General features: G+C 47.4%; 1 pseudogene; it reads left to right on the top strand.

The window, feature by feature from the left end:
* The first annotated feature begins 2,139 nt into the window (after window positions 1–2,139).
* Window positions 2,140–13,114, top strand: LOC147707540 (uncharacterized; annotated as a pseudogene).
* The last annotated feature ends 4,416 nt before the right edge of the window (window positions 13,115–17,530 follow it).

Raw genomic sequence — 17,530 nt, 5'->3', positions numbered from 1 at the left:
CTGTCTCTCTGCCTCAATGTGCAAAATGGTGCTGGGAACCGGCAGCTTCCTGGTTGTGATGTCATCACTGGGCTCGAAATACGACTTCCCATTTTCAGATCTCGCGAGTTTGCGATCTCGCAAATAGCGATATCGCTAATAGCGATATCGCTATTTGCGAGATCGCAGTCCAGCCGCGGCTAGGCCGAAATTGCGATTAATCTGCGATTAATCGCAATTTCGATCGGATCGCTATCTGATTTTGCGATCGCGTGCGAATCGCTTTTTTTATCGCAATTCTTCATGAATTCGGATTTGCGATTTCTGAATAGCGATTCGCTATTTTTCGTTATTTCAGAATCGCAAATGCCGATTTTCATGAATATGGCGGTTTGTTCCCCCTCACACCTGCATGCATTTACATCAGATTTTCCCATGCAGATGTTCCATGTGAGATGCATTCTTGTCTATGTTAGACATATAGGTGTATTTTGGCTGAGTTTGTATCATGCTACTGTACTGAGAGATGTAGGTACATAAAACTGTGTCACTGATGTTTCCCCCCTCTTGTCTCCCATGCCTGCAGCTTAAGCTTCACCAGCGTAAGGCCATGTGGTGGGCCATTGCGGCCAAGGTTTGGGCTCTGGGTGTCTCAAACCGAGGGCGCACCAACTGCCACAAGAGGTGGGACGACATCAGCCAGCTGGCAAAGAATGTGGCGGAGATGACCTTGGGGCTGGTTCCTCGCACTGGGTGGTTGGCACGGCACACCATGACACCACTCATGAGCCGCATCTTGGCCGTGACACAGCCTGAGCTGTATGCACCTTTGAAGGAGCATCAGTCAAACTAGGGGTGAGTATTCTGGGAAGGGTTACTTTGGCTGTGAGTGGCTGCTTGTGTACAGAGCCTGTGCCAGCACTGGCCTGTGTGATGTTGGTAGTGTGATGCAGTGGTTTGTAAGTGGCCACTGGGCTGGGTGCAGCTGTTATGCATTTGCCCTACCTGTACTTACTAAGGTAGTTTGAGTACTGTGCATTCCCCTTGCAGTCCGAATCATGGTCTTAAGGTATCCTCTGCATTGGGGTAGTCTGGGAAATCCCATGGAAGGGAACGGCAGTGTGCCCAATCTGAGTGTGCTTTCATCAATGCATCCATTGCCTGAACTCAGATTTTTGGAGTCCTAGACATCAGACACCATTGTGCACTAGTCGTTGAGCCCCAGGGTGCAACAAGGTGGGTGGCGTGAGCTTATGGCCATTGTCTAATGTCATGTTGTAGTCTGTGTCTTGTGTTGTCCGCTCCTTCTCTATTTATTTTATTTATTCATTTAAACTTATAAGGCACACGGCTACCCACAGTGGGTTTCCCGGCGCCAAGGGATAGACTGAAGAAGAATGAACTACCAAGCATCTGTCAATGAAGCTACTGAAGAAGACTGCTCAAATTACTGCTGAAAGAGCCAAGTTTTTAAACCCCTGCAGAAGCGAAGAAGATCTGTGTCCAACTTCAGGGTCACAGGCAGGGCATTCCAGGGCCCTCATTTATGAAAAGTGACGCATCCTTGCGCAGGCGCAGGGATGCATCACAATTCCGTACGACGCGCTGCGTCAGAATTTTGCGACGCGGATGCTTCAGATTAATGCAATGGCGCATCATGTCGCAAGTGATGCCGCAAGGTGGGAAAAAGTGACGCAGACGCTGCCGTCCTGACGCACCGAAAAGTCACGCAAGTGCGGGAAAAGTGCCGTAAGTCGCAATTGCGGAACTGACGCAAGTGTACGCGTCGCTGCGCCACTTTCACGTTGCGTCAGAATCTGGAAAACGCCAAAAATACACGCATTCATCTCCTAATTCTCTCGCAAATGGAAAAAATTGCTACCATGGAGCCTGAAGGACACAGCAGCAGTCAAGGGAACCTTCCACATGGCAGCCAGGATTCCCAACCTGCAACACAGGGAGAAACAAATGGAAAGAGGAAAAGAAAAATTAATTTCAGTGCTGAGAAGAACAACATACTCATAAATGAGGTGACAGACCACCAGCACAGCTATTTGGCAGTCCATATTGACAAAGGTCAACTGTGTGGCCCAATCTAAGAGGACAGTTATTGACCTTAAGAAACGCTGGAATGACATAAAGCACAGGACAAAAGAAAAAATGGCAAAAAACCACAAAGAAGCAGGGGTGACAGGAGGAGGCAGGCCATCACAACAGGAAGAGCTGGATGACCTTGAGGAGCGGGTTTCAGCGGTCATCCCAGACGAGTTGGTGGTTGGAATTCCAGGACAGGACAGTGCAGAGCATGAGGAACTGCAAGACACACAGGGTAAGTCCCTACAAGGGGAAATGTGCAAAGAAGGTAATGTTGTGCCGTGGATAAACTAAGGTGGCTGGCTCAATTACTGACGTGTTGTGGAAAGAGAAGTCATGCAATGTCATGAACTGTGAAGGGTCTTCAAAAAGTATTGTACCAGGGACATGCACATGTTACATTTGGTAAACACCTACCCCTGTCAAAGTAAAAACATATTTCCAAAGTGAAGTCCCAGCCCACTGCTGCACCTGACATGTGCCACATGCAGGTGCAAATGTACAACTACCCTCATGAAATACCAATCACACAACATCCTGCAACAGACTGAGTTTCACACTTGTATAACCTGGACTGCTACCACTGTGCTGCCAGGATATTATTTTGTTCATGTAGTTGTGGCACAATGTGCCACACCCACAATAATAGGTCACAGACAGCCATGTAACATAGTACAACATATCATGTCATTGCATCATTCCCACTTTAAAGTGTGAGAAAGCGCAATTCCAGGGCTGTTGCTGGGGGTGTACCCTGAAACATCCATGTCCAATTGACAATGTACAATAGCAAAGTCAAACTGTAACTATTACGCTGCGCAACAAAGATATGCATACACAGGGTCTCTGTAAGGCATGCACAACCTGAATAAATGCTAACTGTTCCCTCTCTGATATACCCAACATATAGCTTTTGCATTCAAGTGGACACATAGAAAGCGGAAAAATCTTTTGATGACTGCATCATGCAGGAATGTGTCCCTTCCATGCACACAAACACTGATCCCCTGCACCGCTGGACCCCCTGCAACATGGTGCAAGTTTGCCTGGGTCCGCGCATGCCAAGCATTGTGCACCTGTGTCGTTGTGAAGGACAGGTGACACCAATAAAGAGACCCTACTCATAGTCACCCCATGCAGGCCCAAAATCTTTCATTGTGCATGATGGTTTCAGCCACATCATCTGCATATGTAAGGGAAAGTATTCAGGAATGTTACTCAGCATGCAAAGCCCTGTGCCACATTACACAAGCATCATGCATAACATATGCATGGTGGGTCTGCACATCCCAAAAAAAATATCAGTAGTGGTGATGTGCAATCCATCCAAAATTTGGAAATACATTAGCATCTGGCAATTGTGTCAGTACCTCACACCTGCATCATGGTAGGTATATGGGTGAGGCAGTGTCACCGGGAGAGGCCTGCACCAAGGTTTGCTGTACTTGAATGATGCTCCTCACATGAATGCATGACTTAAGCACTGACCAGCTACGTCTGGATGAATGACGTATATAACATGAATAACAACATGTATTGACATACAGTGAATACAGCACATCTATGTTGACACGACCATGGGAATAACATAAGTGTACCAATGGTGTTCTTGCAGTGAAAGAACATCGAACATCAATAGTGTGCAGGAATGCGCACCATCTCACCGAATGCCTCCATTCATGGTCTGTACCTATGCATGCACTGCAGCACACCTATATTGCAAGGGGCGCAGTCCAGCTGCTAAACATCCAGCAAATATGCACCATAGTTAATTATACAAATGGATCATCAGCCAGTCTGCAGCACTGTTTGTGTAGCTTAAGTGCCAAGAATGTTTAATCACATTAGCAAGCTGTTGCATACAGATGAGAGCAAATGCTCAGGAGTGATAGCAACTTCTATGTCAATGGCATTGCATGTCCCAACAAAACTATGGCAATGACATGCAAAGTAAGCGTTACGTATCCAAATACTGCTAACAAGTTCACTAACTGCACCTTGCAAGATTAGCAAGGCTGTCACAGACATGAGAGAAACAAGCAAACTCATGCAAATGCACAATAGCTCCTGGAATGTAAAGCCACAACATACATGTCCCTAAGGAAGGTGACAATTCGTGGCACAACATATATGCATGGGAGTGGTACTGGACAGCGCTGCAAACAAGGTTACAGGGTTGCCCGGTGACAAAGATACACTCGACAAAAGTGCAACAACAACAATATTGTGTGCATTCCTATGGCGCAACCATGAAAATTGTTGCTGCAAGAAGACAGCGAGGCAACACTTTTCACCATGTCACTCCTTGCAATAGCATGGATGTACAGTACCCACTGGACATTGCTCCATGATTCAAGCAATGACAGATCCATTACAAATCATAATGTCAGTGTATGCACAACCATGCCGCAACTCCACCAATGCATAGTGGCAGACGATGCCAATAGCACTGGCCACATACATGGCTGCCATGAGGTAGGGGGAAAGTAGGGATGCAAGTACATTCATGAGGTGTGCAGAAATGATGGTGTCATTCGAGATCCTAACAGTGCTATTTGTGTGCTGTAGTGACACAAGTATTTAAGCATTGGTGGACTGTCTTGGCACAAGGAGTGTCATGCACTGTCCTTGCTCCAGCTGCAAGAGGGTGCAAGGATGGCGGTGGTGATTGCTGGTCAAGTCACATATGTCATGCATTCAATGATGGTAGCGCCAGGAGAGTATGAAGTCAGACCTGAATCAGAAGTACCTGCAGCCGTACTAGAGGTGCTTAACCGTGTCCTGTTCAGTGGTATGTTGAGGTCCCTTGATGCTTGTGTCTGATGTCAGTGAAGTTAACCTGGAGGTGTTGTTGGTCAGGTAACTTAACCTGCTGAGGTGGAACTGGAGGTCATCGAGAGGGATGCTGTCTGTGGATGTCACACACTGGGGTGCAATTATGTCAACAATGGTGTTGGAGAATGGAGCACATGGCCTGTGTGTCCTGCACATGAGTGTGCTGCTGAGTATGGCCATGGCCCTGGTCACGATAATGTAGTTGTCGTAGTACATGGTCAACCATGGCACATTAGAGTGCCTGCTCATTCTGAGTGTACCAGTGTATGGGTTAACAATGCCTCTTCCATGATTGTCGTGCTGCCACATGCAGGTGACACAGAAGTTGTCAGTGACAGTGATGGTGATGTCTGTAGCAGAGTTACGTCCTGGCAGGTGAGGTGGCGTACAGGGTTGAAGGTGAGGAGGTAGCTGACATTGTATTGTTGCAGTGTCCAAGAGGAATAAACCTTGGTTCACAGTGTGGACCTGAGCCAGTCAAATGCAAACAGCGTAGACTATGGTTGCCGTAGTCTTTTGCGATGACCATTTCAATGTATGCTGCACAATGTCAACAATGCAATGCATGTGTACCAAAATATCATCTCAAAATACTTAACTGTGACCACAATTATTTTGTGATGTAAGTACTACAAGTGGTAATGTGTGTCAGTATGAAAAAAAAGAAATTGTGACAAATCTGAAAAATAACAAAAATGTTGTGCCTTTATGTGTCAAATAATAACAATTGGTTGTGTCATGGGGGACATATGTCTGAACTATTATTTGTATAGATGTACATCATGAGAAATAGGGGGTGAAATGTTGAAAATATGAACAAATGCTGTGTATGTATTTTTTGGCTATGAAAAATGGTGTGTGCATTACTCACTAATCTGACTCAATTGTGTGTGTCGTGGTTGTTCAGAAAGGAATTTAATGCTTTAGGTCTGGGTGTGTGGTGACATGGATAGTTTGTCCATGTACTCACTGAACTTTGAACAGTGTAATTAAAGTCTCCGCTGTGCAACACCTACTCTACAGTTGCAACATGCATAGTATTAACAATGAATTCAATGGAATGTGATGACATGGCATGTTTCGGTATTATGTATGTGCCTTTTTCGGTACAAGAGTGTCACACCTGCTCTGCATGGGGGCACAGTGGCAAACATTGGCAATGGGGGGGGACAGCTGTGAGTTAACAAATGCAGGAAAGAACAACCAATGTCTTATGGATGCAGGGATGTGTGTGTGAGTGTGTTCTGCAAAACATATAGTGGCAGATGCACAGAATGAACTTAAGACTCAATCCAAAACTTACTACTATATTGGTATTCACAGAATGCACCTACTAATTTTAGCATTCACAGAATGAACTTACTACTTTTGGTATTCACAGAAGTTAGGATTTTGTCTTACGTTTCTCTGAAGACAGACTTAAGACAGACTAAAGGCAAAATCCTAACTTCTGTGAATACCAAAAGTATTAAGTTAATTCTGTGAATGCCAAGAGTAGTAAGTGTATACTGTCAACACCAAAATAGTATTAACCCCTTCGACGCTGATGACGAGCTGGGCTCGTCATGGCATAGCCCGCTCGCACGCTGATGACGAGCCCAGCTCGTCACGTAGCATGCGATTTAAAAAATCTCAGCATACGAGCGGAATTGCGCTCGCACGCATGAGGTTAAGTTTAGGATTGAGTTTTAAGTTTGTTTTGTGAATCAGACACACATTGAGGGAAGTCTGACCTCAAAGCTGTGTCCCATTTCTCTGGAGCCTTTGCAACCCTGCCTTTGTGTCACGTAAAAGGAATTATCCAGCCAGGCTCACTACTCTGAGTCAATCACAACGCTGTGAAGTGCTGGTGTGACTGGTAATAGGAAATGGGATAAGTCATGCAGCCACATGCTGGAGTGTCGGCCATGTTTGCCATGGAGGCTGAAATGCAGCCTGCATACCAAACATGGAAGTGGGTATTACTGCTCTGGTCATCATGGGTGGCACCTGAGTAATCTTGCCAATATGCACATGACCCACCTCATCTTAGATGTCCCCTACCCACCCTCCCATGCCATGATGACACATAGCATGATCACATCAGTCACTCGTCCCTTGTGTCTCCATAATAAGTCAGTTCAGTGCTCTCATCTGAGCCCACACTCCACATATGGTCTATGAACTACCACTAAGGCCCCCACCCCTGTCTTCATGTGTTCCGTCATGACTGAATAATGTACCTCACAATTACCCTACTCAATGTCAGCCGCTGTGCAAGCGCAAGTCTGAATGCGCATATCTGGGTCCCAAATGCAATCATTTCCAGCAGCAACTGATATACAGTCATTCACTGATGCAGCTCAGCCAGCCTCCATGCACTCATACATGGAAAACATTGGAGAATGACAACAGGCCTCTGCAAACATGACCTGCAGACATTTCACATGCCTACACTGCTGACATACCTCAACCACCACCCTGGTCTCAAACACAGCCAACACCAGCGTTACTGCAAGTGAAAGTCACACCTGGATACGCAACTGCGCATACCAGACCTCCACCCTCTGCAAGCCTAACAAACAGCACTACAGGGACACAGCATGGTAGAGCACTGATCTCTAAGAAGCAAGAGGCACCACCAGATACCTTGGTAAGAACTGTATAAACACCAAGACACCTAAAATGTAAAACACATACATGGACGCAATGAGGCAGTACCACAAAAAAATAATCCAACATAATGGAAAGTCCTGCAAACTCGTCAAGGTCCTGCATGAATAAAACAACCTATGCTGCAAAGCTACAGACATCACCCTGGCACTACAGACCTGTGTTAAGTGTCCAACAAAGTTCACCATAAATAAAAAAATGTCACTACAACAACTTTGCCGTACACATGAGATGCCACAGGCAGCACCACGCAAACCTCTCCCAACACAACAGCCATACTAGCATACCCACCTGGACACCAGTCACAGCTCAATACACCCCCTCCAACATGAGATACAGCTACCTGTGGGATCACTACAGCCCTGTCCTCATCACATCAACAACAGCACCAAGATCACCCTATTCACAGTCACAGGTGACATCTGCCCCCTCCGGGACCAGGAGCTGTGAGTGTGCTCCGGCACAGACTAACACCACACAGATTTTCTACACTACATGAAGCAGGATTCCAAGGAACAACGCTTAACTGGGTCAATCATCCCAGCAAAAGGTCCAAGGATCAGACTGACAACCTTCGCCTTTAAAATCACGTAATTCCAATGCTGAATGCAAGAGGGACCATCTATGTGTCTGACCCTTGTCAACATCAACAGGGCTGCCTCAGCGCCATTTGAAACCAAACACAGCCTCAACATTGTATCCATTGCTGATGACAGACAGCTCATACTCTCTCACACCTAAGACTACACCAACCAAACACTTGAAATACATTGAGGAATGCATTACGTCGCAGTCTGCATGAACCACAGCTGTATGAAATCAAAATCAGAGAATACTGAAGTCCGCGTCCTTGGAACAACTCCTTCAGCATGTAAAAACACCTGTTGGATCTACCACTCTGATGGGACGGGGCTGCCGCTACCGCTCAAAGAGACAGGTCTTGATGAGTCTTCTGAATGGGAGTAGGTCCTGGGTCTGCCGTAGGTGGGCCGGGAGGATGTGCAAGGTCTCGGCTGCGAGGTAGGACAAGAATCTGCTGCTGGAGGTTGGTCATAGGATGCGGTGGACAGTGGTGAGGGGGAGGCTGGTGGAGCGGACCTGGCGTGTGGGGGTGTAGAAGCTGAGTCTGCTGTACAGGTAGGCTGGTGCGGCCTACTGGAGTGCATTGTGTGTCTGGGTCTGGAGCTTGAAGCTGATCCACTTGCTGATGGGGAACCAGTGTAGGTCTCACATTTGGGGGATGATTTTGCTGCCGTGGGGGACGTTGACAATCAATGAGCCGTAAGTGTATTAGATGAGTTGCAGTAGTTGTAGGTGTTTGTTTGGGAATCCTGCAAACAGTGCGTTGTGGTAGTCCAGTCTGCTGGTGCTCAGGGCCTGTGTCACAGTTATTTTTGTCTGGGGTGGGGATCCACTTGTAGATCCTGCATAGCATGCGGAGGCAGTTGTAGCATGAGAAGGAGATGGTGTCGACCTGCTCAGACATGGAGAGGGAGGAGTACTGGATGTATTGTAAGTTGTGTGCATTGTCAGTGGGTGTTGTTGCTGTTCCCAGTGTGGTTGCCCGACAAGAGTCGTCCCAGGCTCAGGGTGTGGGTCCGAGGATGAGGACCTGTGTCATGTCCAAGTACAGTTTCAGACTGCTGCTCCTCATCCAGTTGGTGATGGACTTCATTCCCTCGTGGAGGTTTGTTCAGGGTGTCTGTGGGTCCCTGGTGATGGAGAGGATGAGCTGGGTGTTGTTGGTGTAGGAGATGATGTAGAGGCTGTGATTGCGGCCCACGTGTACGAGGGGGACATGTACATGTTGAACAGTGTTGGGCGGAGGGATGACCCCTGGGGTACGCCGCAGATGATGTTGATGGCGTCCGATTTTATGGATGGGTTTCGGACACTCTGGACGCTCTAGGTTCTGCCGGAGAGTAAGGAGGTGGTCCAGTCTAGGGCCTTCAATTGGAATCATGATTCTCGGAGGTGTGTCTTCAGAGTGTGATGGCATACCGTGTCAAAGGCGGTTGACCGATCTAGGAGGAAGAGGGCTGCTGTCTTGGTGCTGGCTAGTTGCCGCATGATGTTGTCTGTGCCTGACATGTGGACTGTCTTGCTGCTGTATGTACGTATGAATCCGGACTGGGACGGGTCAAATATGTTGGGGTCTACCAGCTCGTGGCCCAATTGCATGTTGAAGATTACCTAGATGACCTTCGTTGGGAAAGTGAGCAGGGAGATGGGCCGTGAGTGCTCGAGGGCATTGGGGTGTGCCTTGTGCCTCTTGAGGAGGGCATTGCTTGTGGCGTGCTTCCATATTTCATGGAATGTTGCTGCATTGAAGAAGATGTAGATGAACTTGTGTAGTTGTGGTATGACCGCTTCCTCTGCTTTGTACAATAAGTGGTGTGGTGATGGTACTGCTGGTGATCCAGAGTGTATGGAGTTCATGACCTTGTGTGTTGCGTCCTTGTCGACGTAGTACCAGGAGGTGCTGTGGTTGGCGCTGGTGGTCCTCGCCGGGGAGGTGGAGTCTGGCATAGTTGGGGTGGTTGTGGTGGTGAAGCTGTTGTCGATGTCACCAAACGTGCGCTGTGAGAAGATGGACAGTGAGTCCCACACTTCTTGTGAGGGTGAGATGTTGATAACGTTTGCGCATGGGTTTCTCTGTTCAATAACAATGCAGAAAACCTCATTGCTGTCGTGTGCATTGGTATCCAGACAGGCTTGGAAGGAGGAGCTCTTTGCCAATCTGTTGAGGTGGTGATGTATACACGTGGCGTCCTTGTGGACTGTGTGGTCGTGCAGTGTGTGTCCATGGAGCCATGTTCACTCCATCTTCCGGCATGTGCGTTGTTAGGTCTGGAGGTAGTCGGTGAACCGGGTGGCTCTGTTGCAGGCGTGGCTGTTGGAGGGTAACGTGAGTGGGGCAAAGGTGTTGGTGCAGTCCTACATACACTGTCAGAGTTTTTTGGCACTGGCGACTGGGTTGGTGGGGTTGTAGTTCGGGCTCTGGCTGAGGGGTGTGATCAGCTGGTCTACGTTTACTATTACCCAGCATTGGTGAGGCAGCAGTTGTCTGCGGTGGTGTGTGGTTGATTAATAGAAGGTAAAATTGATGCTGCGGTGGTCGGTCGAGTGCAGTTCAGTGGTATGGTTGGAGGTGACGTGGGTGCCTGTTGAGAAGACGGGGTCCAGCTTGTGGCTGGCGGCGTGGGTTTGGTCCCGAGTTGTCTGCAGCCGGGTCTGGCGAGGTCGTTGATCAGTATGGTGGAGTTGTCGTCGTTGTTGTCCTTGAGGTGTAAGGTCAGGTCCCACAGGATGATGTAGTGCGTGGAGGGGAGTGCGTGTGGGCTGGTGAGGTCATTGACTAAGCAGCAGAACTGAGCACAGGGTCGGTGTGTGCTGTACACGAGGGTCCTCTGATGGTGGTGTTGGGTGTCGGTGTGGATGTTCATGTGCAGGTGGTTGGAGGTATTGATGGGGTTGTCTGCATGGGTACCGACCTTGAGGGTGGACTTGTGGTCGATGGTGACCCATCCACCAAATCAGTCAGCGCAATCCCTGCGGTTGAACTTGTAGCTGTCTGGGATGTCTATGGTGATGTTGGTTGCAGAGGAGTAGTTCCACCAGGTCACGTTTAATAATCACACATCTGGGGCGGAGGTGTCAAGCAGATCCCAGAGCCACATGGGCTGTGTTCGTGTGAAGTGGGTGTTGTGGATAATGCATCGGAGGTGGCTGGGTCCACTCCATGGGGGTTTGGTGGCTCAGTTGCATGTGACGCTGCATGTGCGGCAGGAGAAGGGTCCCGTGTGTATGTCATTGTGGTGGCCTGATAGCAAGTGTTGTATTGGCCGGCATTGAGTGCATGGAGGGTACAGGCGTAGTACTGGAGTCTGGTGTAGTGGCGTTAGTGGCCACAAGGGGTCCTGGCGCTGGGCATGGTCCAGACGCAGATGGCTGCAGACGGGCTTGCTTAAGGTGTGCCTCTGGTGCGCAAGTAGCACAGTTGAGCAAAGTTTGGCACATATGGGGATGTGGGAGGGAGGAGCAGCTGGTAGGCGGGAGCAACAAGTGTGCATGGGGTGGTGGAACAGTGGCACTGAAAACAAAATGGTGTGCAAACAGGGTAAAAAATAGTTGCACTGAGGCCACTAACGGGACACTAATATGGTGGTTCTGCACACCTGCCAGTGTGTACTCAGCAGCGGCAGCAGGGGCACACAGGGGGAGCTGGGTGTAGGTTGAGCAACATACCAGGAGCAATCTGTATTATCCAAATATAACGTAATTAGCATGAAGACACAGGAAATGGGCCACACACAAACAACACAGCTGTGATGGCTATGACAGGTGGGATGATGTGAGATGGTAAGAAATCCATGTCCCAGATCCTCAGTAATTGTGGCCTGATACCTGTTGCACACATATAGAGTGCAAAATGCCACTTGGACTTGCTACTGTGTTGGAATGTGTCCCCAATATACACCAACAAAACAGACATCAGGACATGCACTCAAGTTGAATGTTGCAAGTGTGTAAGCACTGTCTGGCCATGTGCCATGTTTTTGGACAAACATTTTGTATCCATCAAATGATTCATGCCATGTCATTTTAGGTAACATGAGTGATGATGTGTAGCTTTAACTTTGACATGTTGACACACATCAAAGTCAAAAAGGGTAGATGACTCAAAATTGTGCATCTGTACACCATATGTCAGACATGATCATAAACATACATCTATTTTTTATTTCAGGGCATGGTACACCTACTCATGAGCAGGAACCTATGTTTGAATCCAATGATGAGGACGGTGAAAGTGTAACAAGTGTGGACACAGGCCTCATCCAGGACTTGTTGGAATCAATACAAACTCCCTCTCCCCCCACAAGAAGGCAAAGCAGCACAGTGGGATCTCCGCTTGCCCAACATGGAAGCACTCCTACGCCACCTCCCACAACATCTCAGCCTCACCATTCGCCAAACACGCTAAATTCCTTTGAACAACGTGTTGTGGATGTACAGGGTCAGTTGGCACAGGAGGTGCGTAAAGGAATAGAGAGCATGGCAGGTACCCTAGAGGGAGTGCTCCGTTGCCTAACATCCAATACTGGCAGTGCGGAAAACTGGTAGCAGCAACGATGCACCACCACGTACTTTGTTTCATGCCATGAATGACATATCAGAAGTCATGCAGCAGAGGCACAGACAAATGCCTAACACAAGTGCCAGCCTTGAAGTGGCCAACAGGCTGAGGGAAATTCAGGACACCCATAAAGAAATGAATGTAAAACAGGATGCATACCTGACAACATTGGCTGACCAATGGGATGTTACAGCTGTGCTTGAAAACCACCAAGTCATGCTCAGCGCATTTATGCGGTACCTGATGGGCATGGAACATGATGCAGGTACAATCCCATCAACATCTGCAGTCCCTGATGTGTCCATGCCTCCTGTGTCGACTGCACAACTGATTACACCATCAGCTGTGAAAACAAACACATCTGATGAAGAAGAATCAGAAGATTGTCCAGTCCTCCGCAGAACCATGCGTTAGCATCACATATTGTACCATGACAAGAAATAAACACTGTCTGGTGCTCATAATACTGACATTTTACCCGAGTAATGATGAATAACAAATTACTGCTAGGCAATGGATGTACAATAAATTATCTGTGGCCTCCCTCCATGAGGTGAACGTATGATCTTGACACTCCCTTATCACACAAAAAAAACTACTCACTCATAAATGTCACTAATGTCATGTTGATGTATGGACAGTGCATGTACATCCTCAACCCTACTGTATGTGTCCCTTGATGATCAGAGTCCTGTCATACCTTGCTACTTGCTAAGTTGTGTCACTTACATTAATTTGCAACCACAACATGCAATGTCCAACCGGCAACGTTCATGAAGTGACTAGTAACGTGTGTACTACAGCATTGCTAATGTGCAACATAACGAATGATGTCATAAGTTAGAATGACTAACACTAAAAGTTTGTACAAGGAGGGGGTGAGTGGGAAAATCAGATCTGCTTGCACGCTACCATAAATGTGGCTCAGTCCAAGGTGTATGTATGTGATCATGAAATATCTGACATACCACATGTATGTATGAAAGGAAAACATCAGTACGTGGCTGGCATCAAAGGCACATCCTAAGGTAAGATAAGTAGCAGACAATTCTATTAACTTAAGCATAGGAATAGGGACATGCTTCACACCAGTGATTGCAACAACATCACTCAACACTCAAATGGTGTCTCATGTATGAAGTCCTACAAACACTTCAGTGCTGCTGCAAAGACTGTGGCCCTCATGCCTTAATGCCTTGTGGCACCGAAGCATAACGATTTTCACTTTTCTAATGTGATTCAAGGCTGTCATTGATGAGGCTCAGTGTGCCAGATGTATGTTGACACACTGACGGACAAAATTAGCTGCGGAATTAGCCATGGCAAGATGACTTACATGACATGTCAGAATTGAGATGTCCTAACACATATGTGAATCTGAGCGAATGGCAAAGCCTCGCCACACCACTGATCCTTGATCACGGTTACACCTTTCATTTGGAGAAGTGAGAACGTGACCGATTTCAAGCTTGGAGTCTGTTAGAAAATCCACTAAATTGCTATGTGAAAATGAGTCAGCCACCATACTTCCACAATAAGTACTTATGTACAGGCCTGTCACACAGATTATTGTGCTACTACACACAAGAAATGTCTTTCCCCAATTGAAATGCCCCAATACACTTGTGGTACAATCTGTACCACTAGTACAATGTAGATTGCCAATGAGGCCATTTCCCAGTGGCGCCATGGTGTGTCTGTGCCTTGTTCACTGTATTGTGCCCTTGGTGTGTGTGTTTGCTGTTCCTGATAGAGCTAATGTGGCCTGTCTGTTGTGTATCCCCTGTATTTGGTCCGTTTTCACACTGACTTTTACTTGCCACTGCAGGTACCTGTCCATCCAGCACCCACACACGTCCATGCTCCAGCTACAAGCTGCTCACCCTACACACGACCCCAGCTGAATGGTGGATTATGTATATAGGTACCATTGTTGTGCAGAGTTCAATCACATCAGTGAACATACACAACATGCGCAAGACCAGCTGAAGTTAGCCTGATTGTTAAAACAACCCCCACTACAAATGCAGCACTCCATGTATGCAACCTTGTGAGATAATACAACTGTCAGCTCAGGACACCGTGCAAATACCAAGCAACAGTCTCATGTTGACACTGCTGAAGCACCTTACCCCGTCTGCTGACAATTACAGCTATGAACAGCCAGCTGTATGCCAATGCACAGTGATGCCTGAGCTGCATCCTCCTACACACATGTCCTGTGCACAGAAATGGCATATAAATGTGTGAGGCCAACTACAGCCTCTGGCACTAGTTACGTTGCCTGGGTCACATCTGCAACTGGCATTGCATACGCAATCCACAACTTGTACAAGATCATGCAGAAATACGGCCACAAACACCATGGAGGGATGCCTTGCCATCATCTTCAGGAACTGCCTCCAACAGACTAATGACATTATGATCAAGTGATTGCACAGTCCTGAACATATCCACTCCTGTATCAAAGTCAACTACAGGACAACTCCATGTTGTACCCTTGCATACAGACATCCTTGATGTGCCACAATATTTGCCAACTACAATGCAGATCACAGACCGCACAACAACCTACAATACGTGGACAATGTACAGCTCAGACACCAGTATGACTCATTGACAAACTCTGCCTATTCAACCTCACCGCACTCCTAGACAACATCCCCGACATCAGATATACCCAGGTTGTCATCAACACAACTCACAAGGTGGGACACACCCGGGCACACATTGTCATCCAAGGTAACTACTTTTTCCTTGGCCATCCCTCACATCCTCCCTGATCCAAGCCCCAATGCATCCTCTCATCATTCAGAAAACATACCATACACATGTCAAGGGCACAGTCCCTGTGCAGACACTGGTGCAAGATCAGCACAGAGCCCCTTGCCTCAGCACTGATACACACCCCTCCATCCACCATGTGCCACACTAACTCAGATCATTACGAATTACAGATGTTGTACTACATATGCACATACATGGCTGCACACTTCCTTGAAGCACAACATACAACACACCACCAATGTCACCTGTGTATCCACGGACATAAAACGAACAATGCTCATGTGCAGGCTGCTGGATTTAGCTTTGAGGCTCAACCAAACCCCAGGAGTTACACTCCGCCTACAGGGATAACATCACAGCAAAATGTCAAACTCATCTGATCCACACAAATGCAAAATCATGAAGGACACAATCCTCTACACTTCATGCCAATCCATGGCAAGCTTCAACTCCATACCAAATTAAACAATATGACCGAGCTCAGCCCTCACTCACTTCACGGGAATTTTATAGACACTTGGTACAGTCTCCTACCACTAGATCAGCCAAGTGAATGTCAACTTAGATGAACATAAGCAAGGCATACCACACAACACCTTAGCCCAAGTAAGCCACACTACACACCATCCTCTGGTGGCCACATGTCTACATGTTTCACACCACAAACACCGTGATGGACATACTTTAAGGAGCACCCACACACCCCTGCCCACAGCACATCTTCCACAGGGCTGCATCCCCCATTGCACACGAACAGGGACAGTACATGGCCTCCACCATTGGAACATGCACCTCCACAGTAATTGCAAATGCTGAGAGCTAAATGACATTCGCAGTTACACCCCTGCTGACCAAACAGACGTCAAGACCCACAGGCACATCTTTCCACACACATTTGCAGTCAAAGTCATTAACCAGAGGGTCATCATGCACCCAGTGATGTTCATAGGAACATACAACATTCCCAATCCTGCTCCATGACAAACAACAGCATCAAGAGGTCCTTCCTATACACCACAGCAACATCCACACAATCCTCAAAGTCGGTCACACTGCCACTCCATATACATTATACATCGCATCATTTCAAGAAACAATGTTCCACAACACACCAGCAGCCAGACTCCACTATGGCATGAGGCAGGGTAATACACCACACTGGATTGTCTCCTCCCTTGCAGACCGGAGCAGATGATTCAGCATAATATATTTCACAGCACAACACACAGAGTACTGATGCTGAGTTCCTCAGGGACTGTCCCTCAGTACCTTTGTCTACTATGTCTACATGGCCCCACTTGCTGAGAACATCAGTGAACATGGACTCTGCATAGTAACCTACGCCTAATACACCCAGCTCTGCCTCTCCCTCACCAAGGTACCCAACATCACAGGACACTACTAACCGCAATGGATGCAAGATGTGCCAACAAGTATGTACCTCAGCTAGACAAATCTCCATTTGTTGTCAAAACAGGTCATCATCCTCATAACAACCACTACCACATGGGACTATACCTGGGGGTCCCCTGTGCTGGATAAACAGTTCAGCACTCATATGTGACACCCAAACTATACATTGTACAGAACACATCCCTCACCCTGTCATTACGGATAATAGCAGTATCCTCACCATACTTCTTCACCCTCTGCAAACTCTGCAAGAGCATCAAAATTATTGCCAACTGATGCATTGATTAGATCTGCCACACATCCATCATCATCAGCCTGTTCAATATGAATGCCCTCAATATCAGTATCAAAAATACCCTCAGGACAAAAATGATGAATGTCCAGACAACCGTAGGTAGACGTTCCCTGTGGCTCCCATGATAATACCACTACCGCCAGCACATACAGGAGCTCTACTGCATCCACACCCATACAGATATACTGACACTCAAGGAGCTCATACACGCCTACACAGTCAGCCACAACCCTGGGCCAGCAAAGCTCTACCAATGAATCTGCTTCTAGGCCCACAAGACATACGTCTGGAAAACAGACCTAGCCATGGTCACATTTCCCAGCATCTACATAGCC

This window comes from Lissotriton vulgaris, chromosome 6 (genome assembly GCF_964263255.1).
Source record: "Lissotriton vulgaris chromosome 6, aLisVul1.2, whole genome shotgun sequence".
NCBI lineage: Eukaryota > Metazoa > Chordata > Amphibia > Caudata > Salamandridae > Lissotriton > Lissotriton vulgaris.
Note: the sequence above shows the minus strand (reverse complement) of the source record. Positions and strands in the feature narration are given on the sequence as shown.